General features: G+C 38.5%; 1 long non-coding RNA gene across 1 annotated transcript; it reads left to right on the top strand.

The window, feature by feature from the left end:
* The first annotated feature begins 6,697 nt into the window (after nucleotides 1–6,697).
* Nucleotides 6,698–15,566, top strand: LOC109087100. Its single transcript, XR_006156191.1, has 3 exons — nucleotides 6,698–6,741; nucleotides 13,768–13,850; nucleotides 15,413–15,566. It is a non-coding gene; the product is annotated as an uncharacterized LOC109087100 (long non-coding RNA).
* Nucleotides 15,567–15,963: the final 397 nt, after the last annotated feature.

Here is a 15,963-nt window from a genome sequence, read left to right as displayed (position 1 = left end):
CAGGTAAGAAATGGACCGCAGCTTCCTGCTGAAGAATAGTGTCTAAAAAAGATTGTGTCCAGGGTGAGAGGGGTCGGCCACAATCTTAACATCTTAAGACCCGAGGAAAAAGTTTTAGGAAAAAAATAGTTTTACATAGTTTAGAGCATTAAAAATAATGTAAAAAAAAAAAATAATGTAAAGATATTTCATTCATAAGTTATGCTGTGTCCTCGGTAGACATTGGGACTCAATTTCTTTAAAAAAAACTAAAAGACATGAATGAATATACATAGGCAAAAACAATTGATTTTTTACATCACCAATACATTTTTAGTTTTCAAGATATTATTTTTTTACCAAACTTTGTATAAAGATGATTCTCAACCATGTTATAACAGAATGATTCAATATACAATTTTTCTTTCTGAAAAATGTGTGCAAAATGACCATAAACGGGCTTTCTCATTATATACAATGTATTTATAAAATAAATCTAATTTGAATATTCTGCTGTGTGTGTGCACTTGGATGGGTTAAATGCAGGGCGCCAATTCTGAGTATGGGTTACCATACTTGGCAAATGTCACGACTTTCACTTTTTTTTTTCACAATGTGTTTTTGGGGCAACATGTAATGAAAAAAGAAGTGTAATAATGGGAGTAATAATTGACCAGATTTTCATAGTAATATATAATATTTCATAGAATATTGAAATATAATTTCTTTCCCTATTCATTTGTTATGTCTCCCAAAATGGGTAATAAACATGCTTTTAGTCCAGGTGTCCTCATATGAGGACATGTATAAAAATCAACGTCCTGTTTCATAACAGAAAGTCATATTTTGATTTGAAACCCCATAACATTTTCCTGAGATTTTGATTTATGACACACAATTTAAAAATTAGACATTTAAATGATAATTACAAAATATTATCATATTTCCATAAGAGTGTCACTAAATTAATTTCAGACATTTCTGATGACCAAGGAGAGGGAGTGGTCATGGTGAAGCATCCAATCATTTGGTATCCCTGACAAGCCTTGAATGTGCTCTGTACAGGACATCAAGACTTAAAACTGTGGCATGTACAATCTCAGAGAAATTCACAAAAATGTAATGTCCTCATATGAGGCCGCAGGGTCTTAAGAGGTTAAAGGGATAGTTCACCCAAAAATTTTAATTACCTCATGATTTACTCACCCTTAAGCCATCCTTGGTGTATATGACTTTCTTCTTTCAGACGAATACAGTCGGAATTATATGAAAAAATGTCCTGGCTCTTCCAAGTTTTATAATGGCAGTGAATGATTGACATGTTTGTGGTTTAACTGGATTTTTTTTTTTTTTTTTTTTTTTTATTGTTTTATTCTGGGTCTGACAGGATGTGTATGTATGTATATGTTTTACTGTACTGTACGTGTTTGTTGATTTATGTCTTTATGTTAGTTAGTAAGTAATTACCTGCCAAGGGACCGTGGATGAAAAGCCATTGGCTAAATTCAGTACAATGCATGAAATGGAAACATTTATGTTAAAATTGTACATGGTCCCTTTTCAAATCAATTTTAAAATAAATATAATAATAATAATAATGGGTGTTGAGATTCGATAGTCTAATAGAAGTCTGTGAACCGAGAGCACAGAGAAGACAAAACAAAACACTGTTCAAGAATTAGAAGTACAAAACGAGGATTTGTAAAGAAAAATGTCGGAGGATTTTGATACAAGCCAAGAGGACACTGGTTTTCCTTTTCTGTAAACAAAACTTGTCACAAGACTAGCATATTCTCACTGGAGCTTACGTACACATAGTACGAAGGTTATTTTTATTTTTGGGTGAACTATCCCTTTAAATGCTCACTTCAGGGTTCTGGAAATGTACAGGTTGCATCCAAAGACCTTCTAAGCACAGCGGATGATGACACATTTCAGTCTGTCTTTGTCAGCAGCGTACCAAATGGTGATGGCGGAAGTGAGTATGGACTCAATGATGGAGGTGTAGAAGTTCACCAACATTGTCTTTGGTAGGTTAAACTTCTTAAGCCACCTCAGAAAGCTGTGCTTTTGTAATCAGAGTATTAGTCACAAAGTACTAATTGTTTATAATTAGCAATTCTGAGATGAAAAGTCAGAATAGTGAAGTATAAACTTGCAGCTGCAAGGGAAAAATCCAGAATTTGAGATAAAAGTTGCAATACCTTTTTATTTTTTATTTCATGGTGAGAAACAAAACAGCAGAATTTGTCACTGAGAACTGTGAGATGTAAACTTAGAATTTTGAGAAAAAAAAAATCTGAGTATATATATATTGCAATTCTGAGTTTATATCTGGCAATACTGATATTGTTTACAAGTATAAATGCAAAAAGTATTTATAGGGTGATTGCTGGTGAAGTGGGCTATTCAGGTTTGATTGCACTGTGCTCAGTGGGTTTATTGTCTTTAATTAAAGGGACACTGAATATGCAGTGGGATTCAGGTAAAGTGGCCGACATTTAATCTTTACTAATTATACTAAAATTCACTTAATAAACTGACATTCATGTTATTTTATAGCTGACATGTATAATCTAATTTTTAGAAAATAGAAATGAGTGTGCAGTCAGAGATGGAAGAAACGAAAGAGATAATTGTTGATGTTGATGTTTAACTCCTACTTGAGCTCATGGGTGATTATGTTTTCCAGGAAGTGGAAGGAGTCCACTGTGTCAACTGAGGAGTTAGACAGGCTTGAGGGGAGCCAGAACTGATGGTTCAGGGGTTAGATACATGTTTTTAAGGTCTCACATCCTGTCTCCTGTCAAAATAGGAAGTCTGATCCACCTACAGGTGTAATCAGGCACATTCATCTGGGAGAGCTTATTCTGTAGCAGAGGTGGTATGACTGTACTGAAGGCTATGGAAGCATATGGGTCACAATATTCATTTTGAAATGTAGTATGCAAAATGGCAATGCAATGTGTGAAATGGCAGTCTATTTCTGTATTTATATTTACAGTTTCCCATAGTATGTGCAAAACTTAGTTCAAAATGAAAATGAAATCTTTTAATGCTTTATAGGTTGCAAGGTTGCATAGATTAGATATGTTTAACATTTCCAAGCAAAAACTATAATTATTATAATTAAAACAAAATTATAATTTAAATGATATTTATTCATTTAGACTTGCATAGTGTTATCTCTATGCACCAAGGGTCTGAGAGTAATGCAATTTCAATTCTCATTATGTATTAACTATACAAGACGAAGAATTGACAATAAAGCAGACTTGACTTGACTTGACTTACCGGGAAGACACTTGGGATTGCATTTGTATGATGTTACAGCCTCTGTAAACATATCCTGACTGTTGGTAGCCACCCTGATTACATCCCATTCAGTACAGTCCAAGGCAAACATGCTTGGAGATCCTTTCCGGTCTTTCAAGTCCACTGCTTTGATGTTCTCCCAACAGGCCTTGGAGAGGTTGCTGCATGCAGGAATCAAATGTACCATGACATGATCAGAGTGACCCTGTGAAGCTCATGGGAAGAGTCTGGAAAGATATGCTCCACATGCAACATCTGATCTGTGCCTCCTGCATGTTGACTAACAGGTGGAATGTAAACAATAAATGAAGCAAAGTCACATGGGAAGTAGAAGAGCTTGTATTTTATGTACTGAGAACTGAGAAATTGTCCTTGAGTTAAAGTACAGATATTATGTCAAATTGTTTCCAAAATTAAAAGCCAAATGTGACCCTGGACCACAAAACCAGTCATAAGGGTAAATTTTTAGAAATGGAGATTTTTATGTATGGTTGTATGTATGATGTATGGTTTGTTAGGAGGACAATATTTGTCTGAGATACAACTATTTGAAAATCTGGAATCTGAGGGAGCAAAAAACTCAAAATATAAAGGTCAAAATATTGAGAAAATTGCCTTTATTTTATGTCCGGGTGCCAGCCTAAAGGCGCTCGAAGAAGAAGTCGAAAGGGCATTAAAGTTGTCCAAATTAAGTTCTTAGCCATGCATGACCAAATACTAATCAAAAATGACTTACGTTTTAATATATTTACGGGGAGGGAAGGAGGGTTAAAAAAATATCTTCATGGATGAACATGATCTTTACTTAATATCCTAGGAAAGCGGCCCATGGTGGATTTTTGGCATAAAAAAAAAAATCTATAATTTTGACCCATACCGCGAAGATTGGAATGGTCATAATACAAAATTAAAAATAAGTTCCATGGTCAAAACTAAAAAAAACACAAATAACTCATAAGAATATAGAAAATTTCAATATACTCTCGGAGGCTGGAGGCGGAGACTCATACGGCTTTAGAAGATTGGGAATGGAGGGAGGATGGGAGGAAACACAGGAGAATCTGAGCTGGGCTAGAAACAGGAGGGTCAGGGCTGGACGGAACCAGCGGAAGAGGAGCAGAGGAACTGATGCTTAACCAGCGGAGAAACAGAAGGATCAGGGATACTACTTTGATGCTTATATACTACCATCTAACCATGAAAATCCATTCTCACCATACATATACATCTATGATCGAATCTTGAAAGTCCCTGGTCACCATGCATATTCATTCTGAGTATATATATATATTGCAATTCTGAGTTTGTATCTGGCAATACTGACATAGTTTACAAGTATGAATGCAAAAGGGTGATTGCTGGTGAAGTGGGCTATTCAGGTTTGATTGCACTGTGCTCAGTGGGTTTATTGTCTTTAATTAAAGGGACTCTGAATGTGCAGTGGGATTCAGGTAAAGTGGCCGACATTTAACCTTTACTAACTATACTAAAATTTACAAAATAAATTGACATTCATGTTATTTTATAGCTGACATGTATAATCTAATTTTTAGAAAATAGAAATGAGTGTGCAGTCAGAGATGGAAGAAACAAAAGAGAGAATAAAAAGGAAGAGAGACATAAATTGTTCAATCTGTGGAGTGAAGAACGGATGAAAGAAAAGCCTATTTGTTTTTGCATGTGGTATAGTCATTTTTAATATGAGCTGATTGAGTTCATTTCCATCAATGTTCTGATTTCTGAATATTCTGAAATATTATACTATACATTTTAAGTTGTTTTGAATTTTACACATGAATAGAGTGAACTGATGAACTTTACTCATAGCTCAAAGGCTATTTGTTTTGGAGTTTGTTAAATATGTTGTTAAATATTTTTGATAAAAGATCATGTGTTTTAAATTAAGATACAAGATAATTTTTGATAAATCGGGGATGGCCCCCTTTACGTGAAAATAATTTTGACTAGGGTGCATGTGCACAGGAAAGAAAAATCAAAAGTGACAGACTCCTAGACAGAAATTAGGTTACTTTAAGATCGAACAGAGATTTTTTTCTTGAGTCTCCTGCTTCTCAAACAAAAACTCTAACACTCTCACAATGGTCTCCTTTAAAGCTTTAAAAGAGATCTCAACAACATCACACACAAATAATCTGGGGGTCTCATATTTGTCTCCTAGAAGAGATCTTAAGTCAAGTACTTGAAAGGCACTAAAAAAGGATGGGAGGGGGGTGTCATAAATTCAGAGTGAAAGGCTGTATTGAGAGAGAAATTATACAGAAATGAGGATAATGTTACTTTTTATAGGACAATGTTTATGTATTTAGGCACATCATTTGTTGTTGGAAATAGTAATGTACCGGATGCCTTAATCCAAACTTATTTACAGAAAATGTAACCCTGGAGCTTCCTTTGCTGAAAGGCACTGAAAGGCAAATTGATTAATTTGTTTAGTAATATATATTGTATGGTAGAAATGTTAGCGCTCATTTTGAGGCATTTGACTTAGTGCACACTTTGCGAAGTTAAGATCACTTCTGAAATTTAGAGGAAACAAATGTGAGAGCTCCCGAGTCTTTGTACAGTATGTATGACCTACTGTACAAAAAACAACAGTTTTGGAGCAGTGAGTTTTATGTAATGTTACCCTGTGACTATGGAACAAGGACAGAACAAGCACAAGTTTTATTTACCTGTAAATGTTGCAGTTACGCTATAATTACATGGAACATATAAGTGAAAAAGTTGGACTTAAGCACAGAACAAGGGTATATTTTCACATCAATAAATTATAAAAATTATAAATAATTTACCTATCACTATAAAACATAACAACATTAAATCCTCTACTTTTTTGCGATAAAAACATCACAGTACATCTGAAATACAAGTGTATTTCATGTTGTATTTTATTTTACGAAGAGCTGGTAAGAGGTAAGCTTTGCTGCTCTGGATCTTTTTTGCATAGTAGGTCAAACGTACCCCTTTATTCCACAAACTTCGCATATTGATTTTTCAAAGAATTCCAAAATGTGAAAAATCTTGGTATGCATTCGAATCGGCATGGGCCAAGGGATCAAAGGAAAAAATAATTTTGCACCTAGACCTTACAGTTTGAATTTTGAGACTGTCCTCTCTCTGTGTGCCAAATTTCATAACTTTACTGCAAGTGGTTCTGTGGGCTGCCACTGACTCAAGAGCAGAAGAAGAAGAATTTTGTCCCAGTAGACCTGTATTTGATGTAGCCTATAGATGGTAGCTGTCATAATCATTATGGCACGAAGGGGAAGTTTTCAGGTTTGTAAAAGCACTATCTGCTCATCAAAAATGCTAAAACAACATAAACAGACGAGGAATCTGAAAGTGAAAGTTTTGTCTCTATTATAGGCTTGTGTGAGCAGCACAGAGTCAGAGTGGAATGAACTCAGAGCGGTGAAGACACAGACCGTGAGTGAGCAATAATTCTCTTTATATTTACTAATCCATAACCAACTAAATCTTCAAATACATTCATTATGCATTTTGCAGATATTTAAAAATGCCTATGACTATAGAAAACTTTTTTTTTGATGATGATGATGATTTTGTCTCATTTCTCTGAACTGTCGCAGTGCTTCTGTTTCCAGTTTATGTTGCATAATTTCATCTTCAGAGCAAGTGAGGTGTACACCTGTAGAGGTGCAAGTTGAAGAAATGCATACTCACTTCAGCATAGGTTATTTATTAAAGGGGTCATATGATGCTGCTAAAAAGAACATTATTTTGTGTATTTTGGTGTAATGCAATGTGTTTATGCTGTTTAAGGTTCAAAAAACACATTATTTTCCATATAATGTACATTATTGTTTCTCCTCTATGCCCTGCCTTTCTGAAACGCATTGATTTTTACAAAGCTTTTACAAAACGAGGCATTTGTTGCACCCAGTGGGGACATAATTACTGATTATGATGACTTATTACACGGCTCTGTGGAATACTTGATTCTGACTGGTCAGTCATGACATTCCGAGGTATGTTATCCCTGGATAAAAACCTGTAAAAGCTAATAACACAGGCTCATCTGAGTAACAGCAGTCGGCGCTGTACTCTTGCTTGAACTATTTTTGTTCTTGGTGGAAGCTTTCCGTTTGGTTAGGCTTATAAAATATTAAAAATTGATTCAAAATGGTGTACAATTGTTTAATTATGTCATCCTGGTATTGCGGACTTGCTCTCGTTTCATAGAAACCTAGCTGCTGCCATTTTGCTACTATTGTTTTGTACACTGTAATGGATTATAAGAGAACTAACAAACTGGTAAGGTTTTAAAACATTTTCGTCTTAAAATGACGCCACTTTGCGTAGGGGTCCTGATCACCCTGTTGGGGTTTATTCTGTGAGAACAACCAGCTGGATGTACATTATCCCTTACTTATACTGTCTTTTTATGCATTGCGTATCACGCTGCGTAAACACAAAACCATGTCTGCATTTGTGATTGGAGAAACAACAAGCCTACTCTGCTTCTCAAAACTCGCGTTTGAATCATCATTGACAAATTTATTTAAATATAATAAAAATGTACTTACAGGCTGTGAGTCAGAAGCGCCAGACTGTCCTTGCAAAGTCTGAACTGGCAAACGTTATAGAAACAGCCGTTGTGCCACAGACGCATTGCAGGCTACTGGTTCAGGAAACAGTCCTCCATAAAATGCGCAGCACACATCTGAATATTTGGGTTGGACTGTTCTGGAACAGTGCTGAAATACAACTTAACCACTGATTTCTAGTCGTGTCCTCTTTTGGAAGGCCAAACAAAGTAGTTTGGCTTTCACAACGAAACACACAGCATCTCCACAACATGGCACCGCCGGCAACAGAGAGGATAAATGTTACGCCTTCTTTCTTTGCATGAATATTTGGGCGGCGTTATGCAAATCTTCCCAAATAGTGACGTAGAGATCTGGGGGCATGTTAGAATGAGCCGTTTTAGGGGGTGTGGTACTTTTATAAAGAATATCTCTTTAGATTTGAGACTTTAGTATTTGCAACTTTACAGATCTTCTTTATGCACCAAGAGCTTGTAACACTCTAAAGAGAAAGGAAAACTTGAAATCGCATTATATGAACCCTTTAACCAACGTTTCAGCCTGTAGCCTTGCCTCTGCTTAATTGAGTATGCAGTTGTTCTCTTTCAATTAGGTCATAATTTCATCATCAACAATTCACGCAATTACAATAAAACTAATGACATACTAGTGACAGATAGGTGCAATGCATGAGCTGGAGAAACCACGATCATATGTGAATAAAATAATTCATATTTATACTGTTTTAAAGAGCCAGCTGGCATCAAATGAAATACAGATTTATTACCATTTGCATTTTTAATTTAAGCAACTGAAAGGCAACTGCATTAACGATACAGCAGGGGTCTAATAGGCAAATTGGAGCTAAACTGCAAGACACCAGCCCTCCAGGACCAAGTTTAGAGACCCCTGATCTACGGTAGTTAATGGGCCTTTATGGTGTTTTCATGCTGCATGTTTTGTCTCACTATGAACTGTGAAGATCTTGTACAGTTGCATGAAGATTTCACAAAAAAAATCCTTCATGGCAAATTTAATAGCAGAACTTTTAATTTTCAGTGAACTGCTTTGATGTTATTGATTGAAACTGAGTGTTGGGTAATAGTCCATTTTCATTTCACTTACAACATTTCATTTTAATATGAAATGGATTATCAAAACCAACACAACACAAAGAGAAGATTTCTTTCAGGAAATCATTATTATCAACACAATTTTTAAGGAAAAAATAAAAATTATTTTCCTTGTTTTAAAACTTAAAAATGAATGTTCCCGGGTTACTTAACTGTAACCTTGTTCCCTGAGAAAGTGGAACGAGATGCTGCGCTGCTCAGCACATTGGGAAACGTCTTATTCGTGACCAGCTGTGAATAATGTGTGTAACACGTCGATAGAATTGACCCGGTGGTAATATAGCCTCGGTTGATGACGTCATCGGAGCGCGCCTGCAACATGGGGCTATAAATAGATAAGCCACAGGTGCATCAACAGGACATTTTGTCTGAAGAGCAGTCCTGGGACATATTTCAGCACGGCTGGCGCGCAGCACAGCATCTCGTTCCTCTTTCTCAGGGAACGGAGTAGTGAAGGAATCAGAGCCCGGAAATGGACTCCAACTAAAATCTTATGAATGTGTGTGGAGAGAACCAACCTGCCGCATCACAAACCTGTTGTAAAGAGGGCACCCCTTGCTAAAGCACTAGAGGAGGCGACCCCCTACAGTTAAGTAACCGGGAACATTCCCTTTCGAAAGCTTCAGTTGATGCTGCGCTGCTCAGCGCATTGGGAACGAGAATACCCACGCCGCCGTGCTTGAAAATGTCTGGACTCCTGCTCCGGCGTTGTGAACGGTCTCGACTGGCCCCACGAAGAAAGCGAGAGAGCAGAGGGTGTCTCCCGAGTGGCATCCCGTCAATCAAGGCGTGGTAGCAGGGCATGTGCCTGTTGACAATTTCTCTTGCATGAAGTCCAGAACTGAAGCAATATGGCAGTTGACTGGATCTACATTGTGTACCACACACACACCTGTCAAAAGACACCCCATTTACTGGCATAACTCTTTCTGGAGGAGGAAGCCCTAGCACTAAGAATGGTATCAATAACATCCGGCGAAAGCCCTGTGTTCCTCAGTTGGTACCCTTCAGGGGCCAAACATGGAGATTCCACAGGTCGGGCCTGGGATGGAATATCGTGCCCCCTGCCTGAGACAGAAGGTCCCTCCTGTCCGGAATCGCCCATGGCGAGCCGTCGAGGAGGGATATTATCTCCGAGAACCATACTCTGTTCGGCCAACGTGGCTCTATCAGCAAGAGGCAAGACCTTTGTTGGGGAACTCTGGCTAGGACTCTCGGGAGCAGAGAAAATTTTGGGCTGGAAGCCAATCGTCGATATAATTCTCTCACGATTGTGCTAGTATCAGCCAATCGTCGATATAATTCAAAATGCGAATGCCCTGGAGTCGTAATGGAGCCAGCGCTGCATCCATGCATTGTGCCGAATTTGCTACACGAATTTGCTTAACATCTTGAACTTGAGTGCTTTGACTGTACGGTTTAAGCCTCGAAGATCCAAGATTGGACGCACTCCCCCACCCTTTTTGGGAACCAGGAAGTATCTGCTGTAATAGCACGACTCTATCCTTGGAAGAGGAACATGTTCTATGGCCTCTTTGCCCAGAAGAGTTTGTAGCTCTTGAGACAGTACCTGCATCAGCTCCGGTTTCACGGAAGTGGAGACCACGTCGTTGAAATGTGGAGGATGACAAATAAATTGGATCCTGTATCCTATCCGTACTGTGCTCAACACCCACGCAGAAATGCCCGGTAGAAGTTTCCACGCTGCCAGACTCTCTGAGAGTGGTACCAATTTTAACACTTCCTTTTGAGGGGATGTTAGATGATGGCAGGTGTTAATTCATGTGGGAGTGTTTTAATCTGTGTTTCATTGCAGTTTCCCTGGTCACTCTCCTGCAATTAACAGGTTTAATTGGATCCACCTGAAGGGAGTCCCCCACTTTAAATCTAGGACACACATGCTCTTGCTCTCTCTCTCTCTCTTGTTTTGCAGCCAGCACTGCAGTAGCAGTGTTTTCTGCTTTCTTCAGTCCCCTTTTTTTCCCTTTTGTTATTAAATAAACTTATTTTGATTGGCATATTTTTGTTTTGTGTCCTTTATGTTGCATCCTTAGAGCCAGGGTTGTAACAGCAGGAAACACTGGAACATCTAATATCTCGCTGGAAACCACCACCCCCCGAAGCACAAGAAGCGGCGGGGATGGAGGGGTTTTGTGAGGGTAACGGGGCGGGGCGAAAAGCTCTTGAGCGCGCACCACCCCCTGAGGTACTACCAACAACCCAGCCTGGTATGCCTGTAACACTGCCATAGTGTGCAGCGCAGCACCAGCCTGACCCGCAGCTTGGGAGATTGCTGAGCACGGCGAACCTGTCCCCAATCCCTACGAGGGGGAACACGGTCCGCCACGCTCTGCTTTTTAACATCCCTGGTTTTTGAAAGACCGGGGCGAGGCTGGGTGGCTGATGGCCCCTCCCCTTGAGTGCGACGAGGAACAAACTGAACGAACGCTTCTTCATGTTTCTTTACTTCCCTAAACCTGTTGACAACCGTATTAACCGAATCACCAAACAGGTCAGATGGAGAGATAGGACAGTCTAAAAGAAACAAACGTTCCTTCTCTTTAATGCCCGTCAAATTAAGCCACAGATGCCTCTCCGTGCTGACTTAAGCTGACATAGACCGGCCAATGGCACGAGCCATCTGCTTGGTCGCCGGGGAGACAAATCTGTGGCCCGACGAACCTCAGCAAACACTTCCTCGTCGATTGTACTGCCCACACTCAAGTCCTTTAACAGGTCAGCCTGGTATGCCTGTAACACTGCCGTAGTGTGCAGCGCAGCACCAGCCTGACCTGCAGCTTGGTAAGCTTTACCCACTAGTGATGATGTTATTTTACAAGGTTTAGTGGGGAGAGTAGGTTTCTTAACCGAGGATGCAGATTCGGGCAAGAGATAGCTCGCAAGCATCTCTTCAACCCGAGGCATATCCGAATACCCCCGTGACTTTGCATCCAACATAGTTGAAAAAGTCAACGTCGAGGGCACAAAGATGCGGGAAGTATACGGTTTGCTCCATGACCTCGACAGCTCATCATGGAGGTCCTCGAAAAAGGGGAGAGACTGATGTTGCGGTCTCTCTCTCCTACCACCCGACAGAAACCTATCCTCCAGCTTACTACGTTTGGGGGTCTCTTGTTCGCATGGCCAGTCAAGCTGCAGCCTGTCCACTGCGTGAGTAACCACCTCGAGCAGTTCCTCGACTGATTTCCTCTCGCAAGAGGAACGCTCAGAGGCGGGCTGCTCATGGCCCAAAGACCCAAGAGATATATCATCCTCCTCGTGAACCGAAGAACCACCGGAGCGCGCCTCGAGATCATGAGAGAGGATGCGTGGATCTGGTGACACCGTAAGCGAAAGGGACGGGCCCGTCGCTCGCTCATTGCGCAGATCCGCACGAGAGCCCTTAGACGAAATTGAAAATGAAATTAGTTCAGACGAGCATGAAGCATCTTCTCTGAGAGCAGTTCACAATGCTCGCACTTGCCAGTCTCTAAAACCAGAACCGCATGGTCTTCCCCCAAACAAACAAAACCGTAATCATGTGTATCCAGCTCATACATAGGACGCGAGCATGGAGGAACACAACACTTACCGTTTCGTTGGCTCATCCTACGAAGATCTGTATCAGATGAAAAGAATCTTCCTGACGCACACATGCACAGAATGATCTGAAGACAAAAGACCTGTTGATGCACCTGTGGCTTATCTATTTATTGCCCCGTGTTGCGGGCACGCTCCGATGACTTCATCAACCAAGGCTATATTACCACCAGGTCAATTCTATCGACGTGTTACACACATTATTCACAGCTGGTCACGAATAAGACGTTTCCCAATGCGATGAGCAGCGCAGCATCGACTGAAGCTTTCGAAAGGGAACAGTGTATTGTGATATGTGAAATGTCATTAAAATATTTGAACGAGCAAACTGCAGACATCTGTGGTATGTTAACAAGAGCAGAAAAGGCAGAAAATAAACTGAAACCATATGAAAGACTTACGTAGTATTGAGCATTTGCAATAGTCTGAGAAAAATGCTGCTGTGTGTTTCTCTCAGCTAAGTTAAAACTGAGAATAAAATGAAAACAGTTATTTGAGCTTGTATATAAAACCAGCAATTCATCATTTTGTATTGTTATTTTTGGGTAGAATAGCATAGTTATGATTAGATCTAAGTATTATCTTAAAAAAACACTGAATGTTTTCATTTTCTGTTTGCATAGTAGTCCACTTTCGGTCACCTCTATTATCATGCTTGTCATCAGTTTCTGTCAGCTGTGAATGCAAATCAACTAGCTAGTGCAATGCTAGCAATTATGCTAGCACTGTTCCCAAACCTAGAATTTACCAGCTTCCGTAAAAGGAAATGTCATAAGTGGCCTGTTTAGAAAGCTGCGCACAGGCAGAAACTTCACATGCCTACCATTTGATTTTAGCAAGCAAGCTAAGCAAACGAGATACTAAGATAAATGTAACCACTTTCAGTATTAATAAATAAAGAAAAAAATACAATTCATAACATTTAATAAAACATAAAAAATAATTCTATTCAGTTTTTTTAAGAACTGGTGTTTGAATCTCTTTATTCAGTATTTAATATTAAATGATATTTTAATGCACGTTAGCACAATTTTGCAGCTTCATTATGGTTTTTAATCCATTCGAATGGACAGGTTCAGTTCTATTCAGTGTTGTGGTCAATGCATTAGTGTCTTCATGCTTTTCAAATTAAATTAAGATGTTTAAGATTTAATGTCATTCTTTTATTGCAGAAGCAAAACCATGGATGTTGTAAATGCTGTGAAAATGATCGTACTGGTTTGGACTTTCGCATCTGTCTGTGAGGCCAGTGATGGTAAGAAAATGTTTTAGGAGCACTTTTCTCAGAGTGACTTTTCTCAGACAGAGCTGGCACCAGAGCATGACGTTATACAAGTATTTGGAAGGATCGCTTTTTCCCAGTTTACAGACAAAATAATTGGAAATCAAAAATCCCCCAAAAAAGAATCAACTCATAAATCTCGCATTTTAATAAAAAAACAAATAATTAAATAATTAACCAAAAATTCCAACCCCCAAAAAAAAACAATTATGTGCTGTAATCTCTTTAAATAAACTAAAGTCCAAAATTAATCTTTTGGTTATGTGCTGTAATCTCTTTAAATAAACTATTATAAAAATGTTTTCTTGTTCTCGAGGTTGCTCTTCCTTTTTTATTAATCTTTTGGTTACATTGGGGTTTTTCACCTTTAATGGAAGGAGGAGAGATAGGACAAAAAGGGAAAGGTGAGAAGGGAACAGGAGCAGGAAAATACTTTTAGCTGGGACTCGATCTCAAGCTGTCTGAGGCAAATTTTTCAAACACATATGAAAGGGATTATATAAGTGTAAGATGTTTAGTATAAGATCAATTGGTTCTTTTTGACCAATGTAACACTAGTGTACCAGTTCTTCATGGTTGTTGCGTAAACTTTTTTTTCTTGCACTGCATTTTTTGGCTACAGCCCGCTTTGCATGCATGCAAACACAAGCGATCATTTTCTCTTTTAAATAACTGTGCAACAAACCACTGTCTAGTATAAACAACTTCAAATATGACAATGCATGTATTGTTTTTGATTGGTGTGGATGAATGAGATTGAAACTACCAAAAGAGAAGAAAAAAAAATATATCAATAAGATTTAAACCAGCCAAAATTATGTCATTAATGACTCACCCTCCATCTCAACCCTCTCACGATGTGCTTCTTCAAAGCTGTGAAGAGACCACAACAGAAGCACTCACTGTGCTCAGATATTTCTCCTAAACTAAAAACTCCTGTAGTCTCACCTTTGTCTCATTTAAAGCTTTAGAAGACACTCAGGGCAGTAAAAATGCCAACAACTTGAATTCCTTTTCATGCAAATGATCATTACAGGTGCATATAATAACAAATATTATCAAGAGGTTCCTTGTTGAATACTATGCTATGATACACTTTTAGGCCTACCATAGTCCATGATTTGTAAAGTAATACATTTTGACGTTTAACATGTAGGCTTATGGCTTTTCTGATGCAGTAAAGCCCTTGCAGCAAGGTTGCCAGGTCAATGTGCCGAAACTACATAAACAAAAACATTGTTTACAGTAACTGTTATGCAAAATGAAAACGACTGTCGTAGTGATCATAAAAACAGCTTAAAGACTCCTTACAAGTTGCTCTCCTTCACAACCTGTTCACAGGAAAATCTAAAATATTAACGTTTATCTGTTTCCAGTAAAACTGAATGCGCATTTAGCGCTTCCCACTTACTTTAAATGTGTCACAAAACATAAAAGAAGCGTATATCATTTTGCTTAAAATGTCTTAACTGATAATAAATTACCTTTGACCTGACCTTTGCTTTATGTATTAAATAGATCAACTTATTTTTCAGATTCATGTACCTTCAGTTCAAGCTGTGCTGATGTGACTGGTACTGTGCATGAAGAACTAACTCTCACTTGCAGCATCTCACTGAACTGCACTAAAGAAGCTGATAAATGCTGCATTATATCGTACATGTTTAAGGATGAAAACACCAAACCAAACAACAAAAAAAATCATCCTAACAAGACCTGTGAACAAAAGATCAAAGCCACATATGTTTACAAATCAAGTAAAAACATCACAGCAAAATTTACATCACAAACAAAAACAAATACAAAGAAAAAAGAAACAAAATTCAACGTAAAAGTAACACTAAATCTACATAGTTCTACTAACACACCAAAACATCAAAGTTTTGTTTTGTTGACCTTATGATCTTTAAAAATCTGTTTACAGAGTCTGGAGATAAACCCACCAATACAGATACTGTTAAGAAAGGTATTGCTTATCATATTCATATTCTATCATTTTATTATTGCTTACTGGTCCAGATTACTTACAGGAACATGAGAAGCTGCACTTCATCCTCTTGTCAGCACATTTGTAACTCCACGTCAT

The sequence above is a fragment of the Cyprinus carpio genome, chromosome B12, assembly GCF_018340385.1.
Source record: "Cyprinus carpio isolate SPL01 chromosome B12, ASM1834038v1, whole genome shotgun sequence".
NCBI lineage: Eukaryota > Metazoa > Chordata > Actinopteri > Cypriniformes > Cyprinidae > Cyprinus > Cyprinus carpio.
This window is presented reverse-complemented; position numbering and strand designations above follow the sequence as displayed.